Genomic DNA, 16,095 nt, shown 5'->3' with positions numbered 1-16,095 from the left:
CAGACATGCTAGTATTACATAAATTTTCAGCTGTAGTCATCACTGTCAAAACACTGAAGTTGTAGAAATAACTCTTGAAAATATTCATAATTAGATATTATATAGTTATTTTTTAAATTGATATTGGAACATTTTAAAAGGCACATTAATTTTAAATATCCACTGCTAAGCCAAATAAACAAGTAAATAAATAGATAAATAGAATAAGAAAATTTTCATTATTAATTATTAGGAGCTATGACACTTTAGAATACATGAACAACCACAACATTCATTTGTGTGTAAGTATGAGATTTTTCTTTTCTACTAATTGTTTCATTCCCAAATTGTTTCTTTTTCTCACTGCAGAAAGAAGTTCTTCAATCTGGCAAACATTTGCTTTGGGATACATTTAGTCCTATGCCCTTGATTTTATTTCACAAAACTAATTTCCTCTACAGGAACTGGCACATCCATATACACCATCCTGAGTGAACACTAGAGTCACTACAGACAGAGGTCTTAAAAAAAAATCTGAAGGAAGCAGAAGGTCAAGAAAAGATTGTGAATGGCATATTGTTTATTTATTTTATACATTGTAGAATTCTGCCTTTGTACTGAATCACTCTTACACCAGAGGGGGGGTGCTACAAATTGTGTAACTAAAACCAAAAAATAGTTAGATTTTGAAAAAAATAGTATGAAATATAGAAAGACACAAAACTTTAAAAACTAAAAACTGTTAAGTGCTTAAGCAATGTTTTATATCTAGTCAAGTCATGTACTGTGTAATGTGTACACTAAATAATCCTGAATTGAGGATATATGTGGTAAAAATGTAATTAAGAAAAGAATGGGATGGGTTCACATTCAAGTAATTGCTAAATACTTGTAACAATGAGAAAGTGAAATATGTAGTTTACTGTCAAGGGAGAGATGGTGTATTGTGAAAATTAATGTAGAGAAAATTACATCAAAATGAATCAATCTAAAAAAATCATTAAGATACAAATTAGCTACAGGATCCTACTTCTATTTAAAATTTAAGCTCATTTGGAGAAAAATTTGCATTTTTGAATATAAATTTAGTTCATAAAATATAAAATATGTATAACAAAGACATATGCAAATGTTGAGGCAGAGATTACCTTAGGAAAGAAGAGGAAAGGATTGAGAACCAGAAAGTAGGAGAACTTAATCATGGTACCATTTTATTATTTAACATAAAAGGTCATCATCTAGTTTTCTATTTATAGTTGCATAAAATATTGCTTTTTTCACACACTCACAGGATCCTGACAAACAAAATTCAGTAAAACAAACCATTTTAAAATTAGTGTGAGACTCTTTTGCTATTCAAGTAGAACTAGATAAATCAAATTTTGATGCCACCTTGTAGTAAGGACTGGTATATTTTTTATAATTCTTCAATGTGAAGTCATTATATTTTGAACCATAATTAAGCCTTGATTATGGCCCCAGAAAGTGTTCAACTATTTTTGCCACCTAAATCCCAGAGTGGACATTTTGCACTTATTGATGTTGATTTTGCATGGCAACTGTTTTTTACCAAGACCTCCTTGTAAATATGAGACCTATTTCAGAGGCAACTCTCTGTTGCATGTGGATATTGTGCAAGCTGGATCTGTTTAAATATTAAGTTTACCTCAGGCAAAATGATGCTTCTCAGTTCAGGATTTTAAAGTAAAACTGGTGTGTTTTCGTAAATGAATGCAGGGAGCTTGTGGGTGTGAGCCAAGTTGTTAATGAAGGAGAATAGCCAATTCCAAATGCATGGCAGTGCAGCACAGGGCTCAAAGCATGGATCTCTATTTTCATAGGCTCAGAGCAGCTCTGACTTATTTCAGGGCAAGCTTTGTTTGCAAGGTATACTCCGTTTATCTGAAATTATAAATCAAGTTGATGACAAACATTATCAGCGACCTTACAGTGTATCTGTGTCATGGTTAACTGATGACCACTTGGAGAAGACGGATGACAGGGCAGAGGAGGCCATTTGATGTAATGAAGACAGATGGCTTCTGCCTTTGTGGAGGGAAGCCCGAGTGGCATCAATTTAACTACCGACAGTTCATTTCAGGCAGAACCAGACAAAATAAGAATGAAGGAATGTGAACTTCCACAAAGATCAGAATCCAGTGATTGGAAATGTCAGCGAGCGAAATGTCTATGCGAAGTACATGTAAGTGAAGTGCAAAGACAGTGGGAGCTATATTTCCCTCTCATGGAAACAGACATTGCCTGCTATTTTGCTTAATATTTACACACCAAGAAAACTTTGACTAATTTCAGGTTACATCTTGTCTTACATGTACTTTATGCTCATTGTAACTAGTAAGATCTTAATGCACACTATCAAACCTTTAAAAAAACCAATTACTGACAAAAACGTATTTGTATACTTTTATGCTAAAATGCTTAAAATCTGTACATTTATCTTTGTTTTTTAAAATAAAGTTGTTCAATTAAAAAAATCCTAACTTCTATATTTCAATAATATTTGTGTTTCATAGGCATGATTCTCAGATGAAAAATATGGAAAAGTAACAACTTTATCTTGAACAAAAACTATCCACAAATCAGATAAAGAACATTATTCATACTATTGTATCTTTCTACTCTCAGTTACCTATATATTTTCTGCTTCTCTCTCTCTCTCTCTCTCTCTCTCTCTCTCTCTCTCTCTCTCTCTCTCTCTCTCTCTCTCTCTGTGTGTGTGTGTGTGTGTGTGTGTGTGTGTTTGATGACTAGGACTAGTGTCTTACTATCTAACCCATGTTTACCTAGTCCTCTTCTCCTTCTACTTCATAATATTGAGAGTTTGGATTACACGCATATGACTGCAGGTCTATTCTATTACATTTGTGTGTATTGAAAATACCATATTTTTTGTTTTTATAGCTTTTCATTTAACTATATATTTTTACTCCTGCTTCTTAAAACTTATTGTCATTTAATACTGTATTTCAATCTTCCATCCATAAGTATACTCTTTTTATTTTCTAGATTTTGAATGTTTACTCTTCAGTTTCCCATGAAGCTTCAATAAACTATGAGCTTTTTTATACTTCCTTAAGACAGTAGCATTAGCAGAGACTTTTAGTGCAATGCCATTTCCTAGTGCATCCTTATTACCTTTCTGTATTATTAGGATCATCACCCATCTTGCCTGAAAGTTATACTGGTACAGTAGTTCCAAAAATGTTATAAAGGGCAACCAACCACTTTCTAATGCGATTTAAGGTCCAGTTCATGACATAAAATCCATACCTGTCATGCCAATAACCTGAAACCAGGTAGATTATTAGCCTACTGTTAAGTCTATTATCATTTTATGCTAAGTAAAAATAACAATAAAATAATTAATAATGACATATAAATATAGCTATAAATGAGAACACCATTTAAACCTCATAAACACTTTTCTTTTTGTAGTAGATGGTAAGTGAGAAGTAGAGCCCAGTGTATGGAAAATGCATGGAGAGTGAGAAACATTGGAGTGCTCAGGAGTAAATTTGATGACTTTATCAAACCCATCTTCTAAAGGCCCAGGGATCTATGAGGAAAATGGGGTAAAAAGATTCTAAGAACCAGTGGGGGATGACTCAAGGTACACAATGTCTTTCAGGAACAACAGGATGACAAACACATGAACTCACAGAAACTGACTACATGCACAAAACCTGAGCAAGTTCAAGTCATACATATGAAATCACAGCACTGAAAAGGGAAGTCATATCATTGCCCCTTCCCTAGCCAAAAAGTCATTTGTAACTAATACTGTCAGAAAAAAGAAAATCAGTTTTCTGCAGTGAGGTGCTACTGGTTATATAATCTACATGCTGGCACAGGGCCTATGCTCAGGAGTATTTGGTCAATGTAACCCAGGCCTTATGTGTTCCTTTGTTTGTTTATTTGTTTGTGGGCTTTTGTTTTTCCTGACAATTTTTTCTTTATTGATTATGGTTTATTTGGCTTGACATTTGTTTGGGGGTTTTTTGTTCATTGGAGAAAGGGGATGAGGTTTGACTTTATATAGGGAGGGAGTGGGGAAGACATGTTGATTTGTAGAAGGGGAAGCAAGATCTATATATTGTGTGAAAATGTTTTAAATGAAGAAAAATTAATAAACTCTATTCAAAGCAGGTTGCAGTAAGGACATCTGTATATAATACAGGACCTCAGAAAAGTTACCTTTAATGTATCATCATTTAATAAAAATATTAAGCTAATATAAATTAAAATGATATATACAAATATAGATTTTAAAAATCCCCTTTTGATAGTGGAGGCCTCAGTCCTTTTGAGGAAAAAAATATATGTATAGCACCCTCTCAGAGTGTGGTACACCTAGATATTAAATCATTAATAATTTAAGAGCTAAGAATTTAGCCTTGTTGAAATTCTTGGTATTTAAAAATCATTTTGTTTAATCTTTACACACCAAGAAAATGTTGACTATTTTCATGTTACCTTTTGTTTTACACGTGCTTTATGCTTATTGTAACTAATAAGATTTCAATTCATACAATCAAACCTTAAAAAAGATCAAGTACTGATGAATATATCCTAATATACTTTTATGCAAAAATGCTTTTAAATCTGTGCAATTATCTCTGTCTTATAAAGTTGTTTAATTAAAAAATATAACAGGCAAAAACAGTCACTAAAACAATATATATTCTAGGCATGGTGTTACACACCAAAACTCCAACATCCACCCCGATGGCTAAGGTAGGAATATTATGAGTTCAAAACACCATTTTAAGTTGTTTTAAATATCAATGCAAAAATCAGACAATTATAAAAATATTACAACTCTTGGAAGAAGATGAATTTAGAGAGTTAGTCACTTTTTCTACCAGGTAACAATGACTGGACGTTGGCAAATTTTAAAAATTCAATTGGTTTCTTTCATTTTTTTCTCCTTTTTCCAAATTTCTTTTTTACTATAGTTTTGCTCATATTTTTTCTTCCCTTCTCTCTCTCATTGTTCCTCTTCCCTCGGCTGGTCTCTGTATTTCCTTTTACCCCTTTTGTTTCATCCCCGTCATCTCCTTTTCCTTCCTGCCCTGTCTGTTTTTATAATACAAAATTGATTTGTTTTCCTTGGAAAACAAAAGTAAAATGAAAAACAAAATAGCCATTCTTTATGCAAATAATAACAATGAACACTTTCAGTCACTGACTTTCAGACTTCCTATGTTTTCTAGTCCCAGGTCTATTTTGCTCCTGAGGTTCTTGAGTTCTCTCTCAGGCTTAGACAAATTTTCTGCCTCCTGTGTACCTTTCTGCTTGCTTCTTACAATCAATTTCCCATTCGAAAAGTGCATCATTCCTCTTCTACTTAATCAGGAGGATCCACAAGGCTTACCAAATTATTGTTACAGTCTCAGAATTTGAGGTATTTCCCATCTTCCAGGCCTTTTGTTAATAAAATCTTTTATTTTCAGAGCACACACACATATCATTACTTTTATTGCATGTACCTAGTTATCTACTTTAAGCCTCTGGACACAGATCCTACTTGATTTCTGTTATATTTTAGGATTCATTTCATCTGGAAAGACTTCACATCACCGTGGTCTTAAGGCATTCCAGTCTTTTAGTTTAATAACAACCTCTATCATTTTATATCTACCCTATCTTTTCTCACTACTTAAAACTCTTGCTGTTGCCTGGTGAGCCTTAAGCTCATTGGGTCATGCTGTCTGAGCACAAATCTGTTTTCAATATCTTTGTACATGATCCTGGAAAATTAATATATGTAGCATCAAGTTTCATAGTAGATAAAACAAAAAATCATAAATATCAAAATGCAGAAGATTATTGATTTTGGAAACTATTTTAAATTTACTTTTCATTTCATTTTATTTAATATAGATATAGATTAGATATAGACGTATATTAGATAAAGACAGAGACAGAGAGCTAGAGATAGAGATAGAGATAGAGATAGAGATAGAGATGATATATGATAGAGAGACATATAGATGATAGAGTTAGAGAGAGATGATATAGATGATAGAGATAGAGGTAAAGAAAGAGAGAGAGAGAGACTTTTTGAAAACACATAATTCTTAAATGCTTGTGAATGAGAACCACTTTCTTACCTGTGGCTATGCTTTTTTATTCTCAGTTTTCTCTAATCCACTTAAGAGATCAAGTGTCAATGTCTGGATTCAGTTTGGACCTTTTCTCTTCCATACCCAGAACTGAAAGAACTTAAGAATTTTTTTCATTCTCATTTTTTCACATAACCTCTTTTTCTTAACTACAAGGATCTCCAATAAGACAGCAAGAACCATTTGAGACTGCATAGAAAAATAATCAAAAGGATCGAATGCTTTGGTCTCTTTTAAAATGTAACATATACTTTTAAAGAAAACTTATAAAAGATGTTTTTGTTAAGCAGGTTCACTCACTTGGTATCTGAAAGATACTAAAAAATAAAATTTAAAAGCAGACACTCTGAACAAAAGCTCAGTCAGTGTCCAGACTGTGTCTGTGTTGGTGTAGTCCTGTAACCTAAAGTTGTTGGAGTCAGCCGACTGTGCACACACAGAGATACACGTATCCACACACACACACACACATACACACACACATTTGCACACATACATATGAACACACACACAAATACATAATAATTTTAATGTTCAAAATTGAAATGTCTTGTGAGCTAAAGAAATACTTAACACCTTTTAGCTACCAAATATTCACATTTTAGTCATTTTCTCTTACCTATTTTTTAAAGTTTACATTTATATAAAAATGAAATTTACACACTTTTGTTAACTGAGACAGCTTAAAATCTTATATCAGACACTCTATCAGTGAGTAAGTCTTCATACTTAAGATTTATTTTATATATAAATGAAAAGGGAAAGAACAAAATGCAGAGGTACTATACCAAGGTTCTTCAATGAGAATAATGTAGATGATCCACAGCGCATGGAATGTAAAAGCCACTTCATAAATTATATCAAAGAGTTTAATGGACAAACACAAGTAAAGCTCAATGAACTTAAAAGACCAGCAATTGACATAAGTGATATCCAAAGAAATGCAAATATATGGCTGAATAAAATGTCAGAAAAATGAATTAAAGAAAGAGCAATAATGAAGATAATCGAAGCTGAATTGAGATGAAATTGAACAACTCCATAACCCAAATCAAAAACTAAGAGGAAACTAAGAGTTGTTTAAAAAGCAGAATGATCTGTGGGTTGTATTGTGGGTGTTCTGAGCTTTTGTGCTAATATCCACTTATCAGCAAGTACATGCTATATAGCTCCTTTTTATCTTTTTTTTTTAGTTTGCTTTTTTAAAAATAATGTGCAAAATTATTTTGAATATAATTTTTTCTCTCTCTCGCTCTCTTTATTGGTTATTCTCTGTATTTACATTTCAGGGTCATTCCCTTTCTACCAATCCCAACCCCCTGCCCTTTCCCAATGCCTCCATGAAGGCGCTCCCTCTCCCAACCTCTCCCACATCAGCACCTTGGCATTCCCTTACACTGAGAAAGAGCCTTTTGGATCAAAGTCCTCTCCTCTCCTTAATGCCAGAGAATGGTATTCTCTGCAGTATATGTGCCTGGAGCAGAGAGTAACTAAACTTGTTTTAAAATTATATTTTTATTGGTTATTATATTTATTTATAATTCAAATGTTAGGCCTCTTCTCTGTCTTCCCTCCAAAAACCCCCAACCCATGCCTCCTTCCCCTGATTCTATGAGGGTGCTCCCCCACTCACTCAACCTCTCCTGCCTTACTACCTTAGTATTCCTATACCCACAGTCGCTAAGACTTCACAGGTTTTTTTATTAATAACATCATTTCCATGGTTTACTAGGATAATTTATAAAGTTTATTACCAAAAAGGAGGACATATATTATTATAGCTCTGCGTTTAATTACAGAAGTCACTTTACAATGTGTATCAATTTACGTGTTAATTATTACTAATTTACTGAAACTTTAAAATCATCCTTAAATATTACGTATTATTCGATAGCTGGATATGTGCTTAGGACTATGGCTACTAAATTAGTAAAGAGATATATGTTTATCATTACAGGAAGTTATATAGATAGTTAATTTGCTATTAATATGTTAACAACATTCAACTCTTTTGGACTCTTAATCATCCCTTCTCCAGATCAAGTTTTGTGTATTTTCCTAAAATTTATTTATACTTCATGTTGTATTATTTTGGGTGATGCCTCTCAAATTGGAAATATAAGGAAAACCGTAACTAAACAATGATCCAGCAAGGGATGATTTTTGAGGCCAATCCTTTAAAAGAATCTACTCCATTAAGTCAGCTGACACAGACTCCTATAACTACCCTCGGAGAGCTGTCTCAATTTGCCATTATGTTCGTATTTGCTCAAACTGTCAGCCAAGAAGGAAGAAAAATAAGAAACAGGAGGAGGGGAGGAGGAGAAGACGAGGAGGAGAAGGAAGGGGCAGATGGGAGAGGGAAGAGGAGGGGAGAGGAGGAAGAGCTGAGGTGGGGGGAGGGGAGGGGAGTGGAGGGAAAGGAGGGGGAGAGGAAGAGGAAGAGAAAGAAGAAGAAGAGGAGGAACAGAAGGAGGAGGAGTAGAAGAAAAATATGGTTTCCTTTAAATATATAAATTAGAAATAGCACACATTGCTTCCTGTTTAGACAGGAACTGCTCCTGTGGGTGGCCTCTGCTACTTATAAGGATGACCCAGAAGAGAATCTTTAGCTTTGTGTTTATTGAAATTTACTTTATAGTGCTGTCTCACACTATCACAGACTTGGTAATTTATAAAGAAGTGCTTTTAGCTGGTAATCTTGCGTGTTAGGGAGTCTAGAAACATGTCACAACATCTACTAAGTATCTGATCCAGGGTTCTTGCTGTATCATATCACTGCAGTAGACATCCTGCAGGGACAAAGATCAAAATATTCTTTTCTGCTCTTCTAAAGCTACTAATATCACCCCAAACCTTACTGTCATGGCCATTTAATCTGAATTAGCTTCTTAGGTCTTGCTTCAATCTGTGTTTTAAGGGATACATTCCCAACACTTAAATTTTAGAAGGCTACATTTGAACCGCAGTAGTATCTCTAGGACTAAAAGTCTCTATTCCTTCAGCAGATGGGAATATTTAAATATTGGCAAATGCTAATTCATTACACACTCATTTGTATACATACAGTTAATGATCTCTTACACTTAGGATTATTTATCTGTTTATCCATACTTAAAACTCTTTGATTGAAGAAAAGATAATTATGACAGCAAACACTGAGAACAATACAGCTTTGTTAAGCCATATTTTGTAAAAGAATGAATATTATTAGTTTTCATTTCCAAATATTACAAGCAATGACTCTTTCCTCAAACTGAAGGAAAAATTCACTTTTATTTAGCACAAACACTTTTCAGAAATAAAAATGTTAATTCAAACAGTTCTTGAGTATGCCTAGGTGGATTATTTTTTAGGACCAGTTATAGGTATTTCATACTATCTTCCCCTCTTGTCTTCTTTTTAACCAGTTAAAATACAGAATTTTAAATCATAGCTTAACAATGAAGGGTAATTCAGCACATACCTAGCATGTCAGTCAAATGTACACAGCTACTATCAGTTACACAAGTTATGGCCTAACAGATGCTACAGAACGTCTTAAACTAGTTTTTACAAGCATTCATTTTCTTCTTGAACATTAAAGTCATCATGCATACAGGGCAAAGTCAGAGCTTTTATATCTGTGTTTATTCTTCATTTAACTTTTAAAACACTACTGTAGTTGAATATTAACACAAAACCAATAGCTAAGTAGTGGGCATATTATGATTCAGTCCTTCCCACATTCACTACTGCAGAGAGAATGTCAAAGTGACTGACCCATTATGAGGTCTGATATTGAACTCCACTTCTGGGGTGATATTCATCATCCTCATTATGTTTCTTTATTATAGTGATGCCAACTTTTATGATTTGGATCAAAGTCTACCAGTTCTACCTGATCCATTTAATCAATTTCTTCTACTTCCTTCCTTTCAGTAAGGAGTTTTTCCAGCAAAGAGAGTTTATCAGGAGAGAAAAAGCCCTTTTCAGGAAAGTTTACCTTAAACTCAATGATTAGACATCCCTTTTCATATGGCCAGTGGTATATTGTCATACCTTCATTTAACACACATTTTATATCCCCATGCCTGACAATCTGACCTGGATGAGAGGATATGATTTTGGCTGTCCAGAGTAGATACTGGATTCTGGAATTCACACAATTCTTCAACACACTGTACGTCTATACACATGAAAAGGTCTTCTTGCCTTGTTAAAAACAGAATGGTCCTTCTGCTCTATCATGATGACAGTATCTCTTGGCTCCAGTCCTGGTTCTTGGTCTCCTTCACCATGGAATATTATCTTCTGACCATCTTTCATGCCTTTATCAATACAAACTTCTAAAATTTTCTTCTCTTGAACTATCTTTTTTTCATTACAGCTTTTACACCTATCTTTAGGACGGATAAGTTCACAATGACCCTGGCAGCCCCTGCACGATGACTGAATTTGCTGAACCACTCCTGGTCCAATCTGATGAATCCTTATCTGCATGCCTGTCCCTGGCAGTTGGGACAGCACTCTACCGCTCCTTTCTTACCACCTCGGCCTTCACATTAGTCATAAATTACATTCTTTTGCAGAGCCAGTTTTCTTGTTGCACCATTATATAACACTTCTAAGGTCACTGAGAGCTGGTGCACATTTTTACCTCTCCTTTCTCTTTGCATTCTTCCTCCTCCTCCAAAGAACATGGCAAAGATATCCATGAGCGAGTCAAAACCACCATCTGCTCTGCTCTCCTTAGTGGCCTGCTTGCCTCCTTTATCACATAATTCCCTTTTTTGGAATCAGCAAGAACTTTATAAGCTTAAGAAATCTGTTTAAACTTTTCTCCTTAATTTGGATTCTTATCAGGGTGGTAATTCAAGGCACTTTTCTATATGCCTTTTTCAATTCTTCATGGGTAGAATTGGGGTTGACCCCCAGAATATTATAGTAAGTGCTTTCTTTCACCATTTTTTATAGCTGGTGAGTAGGCACCAGAGAGCAGAAAGAAGAGCACAGCATGGCACAGCTCAGCCACCCCAATCACCCACCAAGCATTCTGGAAAGTTCCTCACCTGTATCTTGAATCTGGGTACCTGAAACAGAAATTTATTCCTACTTGAACCCTAGAGCAGAAGTGTATAATTACAAGGACTTTTTTTTTGCACAGAGAGCATATTACGATAAACATAAAGTAAAATTGCTTTATATGATAACTACTGACTTAATTAATAAGATGGGATAATTTATTAAGTATAATAAATACTGCATACTAAAATATAAATAAAATTAAATGGCATAATTTTATTATTTAATTAATAATTAGTGTAAATGTTAAATTGAAAACTCTTTTCATTTAGCTTCTTACTGCTGTTAGATGAATTATTACTTTATGGTTTGGAAAGTATGTGAAGTAGATCTTCATAAAAAGTAGGGCAGGACATAATTCTCTAATCTGAAAACAGACCTTTCATTTTGATGGCCCTGAGTTCATGATTTACAAAGTGGCTGGCACCATAACCAACTTGTAATAACAAGGTCAGGCTGTCTGTTCTAACAATGACACTCTACTAATAGAGACAGATAGAAGAGTGAGTCATCTTCCAAAACTTATTATTCCACTTGGAAATGTTCATTATTTAAGGACTGAGATGCCATAACTGTATAATGCAGAAACAAGACTTCTAAACACTTTGTGTCCTTCAAAAATAAACTCTCACAAGGTGCTTTTACGCCATTACTACTTGAAAAAAAAAACACTACAGTCTCCTTGACATTTCACATGTGAACTATATTTGGATCAAACATTTTCTTATATTGGCCATTCCATTGTACACATCTTTAACTGTTTTTCTACCTTCAAAACATCTCCTACTTTGTCAGTTCCTGCTCACACACAAGGCATTTATTTCCTGCACAAAAGACCATGGTTCCAAATCTATGCATCCTAGAAATTTTCAAATATGATCACAGGATCATCCTTAGCTTGAGCATGGCATAGATGTCCTAGAGATAGGGAATGACAATAGACATGAGAGCAAGTTAGAAACAGCAAACTAGGTTTTTTTTCTAGAATTTAAAGCTGCATATAATTATGATATTAAATATGAAGACTCCATGTTACTAGCTATCTTAAAAATTAGTCTTTTAATTGACCTTCATCATTATTGATTCCCAGTATTTAAATTTATAAGAAAGCATTTATAGTTTTTGTGTGAAATGCCTGGTTTTCCCAACTATTAGCAAAGCCAGTGGCAAGAGAATAATGTAAATTTTTCCCTGTGGTCTCTATAGCACCTAGCTTATTAACTAATAAAATACAATTTATACAGAATAATGTTGTGTACCAGCTTTCCCTTCAAGTTTCCTATTTGTTTTTGAAATGGGAAAAGTCGATGTCACAGTATTTTAAATTTATATTTATATGATCAATCACTCAAAATAAAGCCTATTTTGCTTCACTATTTGGGTAGTTTTCATCCATGAGAAATTAATTCCTTAACTAAAGCTAAGTTAAAACCCCAGTAGTGAACCAGAAAAACGTGAGAGGGACAAGTGAGAAAGTAAAAAACAAAAGTAAAGGGAACGGGCCATAACCCTTTAATTACTTACTAGGCTGTATGTAATATGAATTGTCATTTTTACTGATTTGAGGGATGCTTCATACTAGTGTATTTTCATGCTCCATGGCTCTGTGTAGGTATTTGCAAAGATGGCTGACATGTGAGAGAGTAAGTAACTGTAGAGGAATGTTGGTGATAGCCTCCATTAGACTATAGCTTGGATGGAGGGAATTAGAAAAGTAGGAAACATTTGAATCTAAACAATCTATAGGATACACAAACAAGTATGTCCATATTGCTACCATTGGACACCCAATGGAACCTTTTGTCCATTGCTATCATTGTCCATAACACGGAGTTTCAACTGTCTGTCCTTGCTCCCATTGCCCATGGATACTTGGGGCCAACTCTCTGCCCTCCCTTTCATTGCCCATAGAAACTCAGTGCCAGCTTCTTCTGAATTTTAATGTCACCTCAAATTTACCAATCTTTCAGAGAGCTAAGTGAACTTCAGGATCACAGTGTACTGCTGAAGCTTCTAAGACTGACAAGATATTGGCTACTTTTTACTTCCTATGTACAAGTGGCCATTAGTGATCTACTCATATAGTTACTGCATATGTTAATACAATAAATTTACTTTTGTTGTAAATGTCATATCACATTATAATCATATCACTTCTGTTGCCCAAGTGAACTCTGAAAAAAATAAAGCTAAAGATCTTTCAGTATAGAGTTTTATTAATTTTTAATATATTAACACACTACATATGAGCCCTTAACACATGAATCTTGGAGGACTTTAAAGATTTACTTACATTTGCTACTCAGTAGTAAATACATTTTATATTATATTTATGAATTTTATATTATACAAGGATCATATGAACTCTTTTATATATTTTTGTCTCCTGGATCTCTGATCTTCTTATAAGCTATCAGATCACACAATCTAAAAAGTCATGCATTGCTATATTTAATACATTTGTAATGGTCTGTTATTTTTAAATAATGTGAATGCTCATTGTTTACTTTTTGTATTTTAATTCTCAGATACATTACCTTGAACTCAATTTTATTGCTTTGATTATAGCTTACAGAGACAGAACATTTGCTTATGTACATCCTCATTACTGTATCATCTTCTTAAATGCTTTTCCTACTTGCCTTCAAACCATGATTTAATTTCTGCTACATTCTTGACAGAGTCATTTAGCCAAATTCTCGGCACAGGCAGGATAAGACAAACATAAAACTGTGATTAGCTCAGCATTGCTGTCAAACAAAAGATGAAGCATGGAATGGCACATTCAAGGCCCCACACCATCAAGTGATCATCTGCATGCTCAATCATCCAGAGATTCAAACATAAGCTCATAATACCTTGGTCTATTCATCATCCCTATAAATGACAGAAAATGACAAGGTGAGGTAGATTGATATAAAAAATAATAATGAACAGCTTGGTATGTCTTCAGAATAAGGTGAATGGCCATGAAAATTCAAAATATTAAGAATTCTTTGTCATCTCTAAGAACCTAAAGTTTTGTCCTCTGTGCTTTGCAAAAGAATTAATAATTTTGGATTGATGTTTTAGAAAACCATCCTTGAAATCATGTGGATAATTGATGAAAGAGATGGAGACAGGGAGACAGAATCACATAGAGAGACAAATGGAGAAATAGAGACACAGAAAGACAGAAAATTAATTCATCTGCATGTCAAAATGAGACATGGTACTGAGCCAAAACAAGAAAATGGCTTTGAGAAGAAATACTTTTAAGGAATAAGGTCTATTTCTTATTTCATTTTTGAACTCCGACCACTTAAAAATTCTTGTCACATACTCACAACTTAATTCAAATTACAGTCTTAATGAAAATGTAAGCAGTATGAACATATGGTCAAACCTAGATCATAAATATATCTTCTAGTTTATTCGCTTAACATAAGAACACAGTTGAAACCACTCTGAGAGAACAGTCTTTATGACCCATCTATCTATTTCAAGATTCCTTCAGTAGGGCTAACCTAAAACAGAGAGAAAAAGATTACTTAACTCTTTCTACTTATTCATGTTTTCCTATCTTAGTTCCTGTTCATTTGCCAGGAAATATCACCATGATAAAAGCAAATTGTATAGAAAGAAAACATTTGATTTAGGCTTGCTTTCAGTTTCACACATTTAGCTTATCATCCTTATGCCAGGAATATGGCAGCATGCAGGCAAATACGGTATCTGAAGATTCTATATCTGTCTTCTAAGGTGGCAGAAAAAGAGAAAGCCCATGGGTCTGCCTTGGGCTATGCAAACGCCAAACCCTCTTAATCTTTTCAAATAGTGCCACTCTCTAAACATTCTAGTATGTGAGCATATGGAATATTCATATTCAAATCACCACATTTACCTTTTCTAAATAAGATAAAATTTAAAGTTAAAAATTTCCTATTTAATAAATATGAGGATGCTTAATTTCTTAATGAATTGTACATTTTGTATCAGGAATAACTATTGACTTCACTTTGCTTTCTCAGTCATAATAGAAGAGTGATTTGTGTGCTTGCTTGCTTGGTTTGCTTTGCTACATATAGTAGCAAGTAGTCTTGCAACAAACTTGTGTGTTTCTCAGTATTCCCAGAACTCTATAATGCTTGCTCTAGAGTAATGTTCATTGAGTAGATAAAGTAGCTAGTATTCTCTTGTATTGAAATCCAATTAGGGATGTTGAATTGGTTGGGATATAAAAAAGAGTGTCTGCCCTACAAAACGTTGCAAGGTTAAAGCGTTTTGGTATCTTCAATTTCATTACCAGATCTTTCTCTGTGCAAAGAGAACAGAATGGTGGCTGTGAATGGCATGAGATGAGGCAAACAATAAGTCTGCTCTGAAAAGACCTTACTGTATCAAACCCTAGCAGCTCACAGTATCAACAAACTAGAGTCAGGCACCATTGTCATTGATTCAGCTTCATTGACAGTTCACTGGCATTTAATTTGTTTTTCTTTACATAATCCAGCTTATACCTTTATTTCCACAGTAGTAATATGAATGTCTTTATTGCTCATGTTCAGTGTGATTCATTAAGTAATATTTATGCTTCTAACAACCAGAAAAAAATGGTGTGAATTCAGTAACATAGTTTAAAGGTAGTTGCCCATAGGTAGGACCAAGAACCTCACTGATCTTAGCAAAGACCAGGGTGAGATTGGGGAAACTAAGTCTAGTGTGAAGATCAGGAAAGCTCTGTCCTTTTGATATTTTTGGAATTGTGTTTGCTCAGTTTCTCTGACTAATCTACCATGTCATCATAGCAATGAAAGAGAAAAAATATACAAACAGTAAACATTAATTACCACTTTAATGCCAAGCAAGTCAATCACAAAGACAAAATGTATAAAGTTTGCCCCAAATTATATCTATCTACAAGAAT

At 34.0% G+C, this 16,095-nt stretch overlaps 1 pseudogene across 1 annotated transcript; it reads right to left on the bottom strand.

Moving 5' to 3' along the window:
- Nucleotides 1-9,890: 9,890 nt before the first annotated feature.
- Nucleotides 9,891-11,072, bottom strand: LOC308435451 (dnaJ homolog subfamily A member 1-like; annotated as a pseudogene). Its single transcript has one exon. The product of its transcript is annotated as a dnaJ homolog subfamily A member 1-like (transcript).
- Nucleotides 11,073-16,095: the final 5,023 nt, after the last annotated feature.

This window comes from Micromys minutus (genome assembly GCF_963924665.1).
Source record: "Micromys minutus genome assembly, chromosome: 23".
Lineage (NCBI taxonomy): Eukaryota > Metazoa > Chordata > Mammalia > Rodentia > Muridae > Micromys > Micromys minutus.
This window is presented reverse-complemented; position numbering and strand designations above follow the sequence as displayed.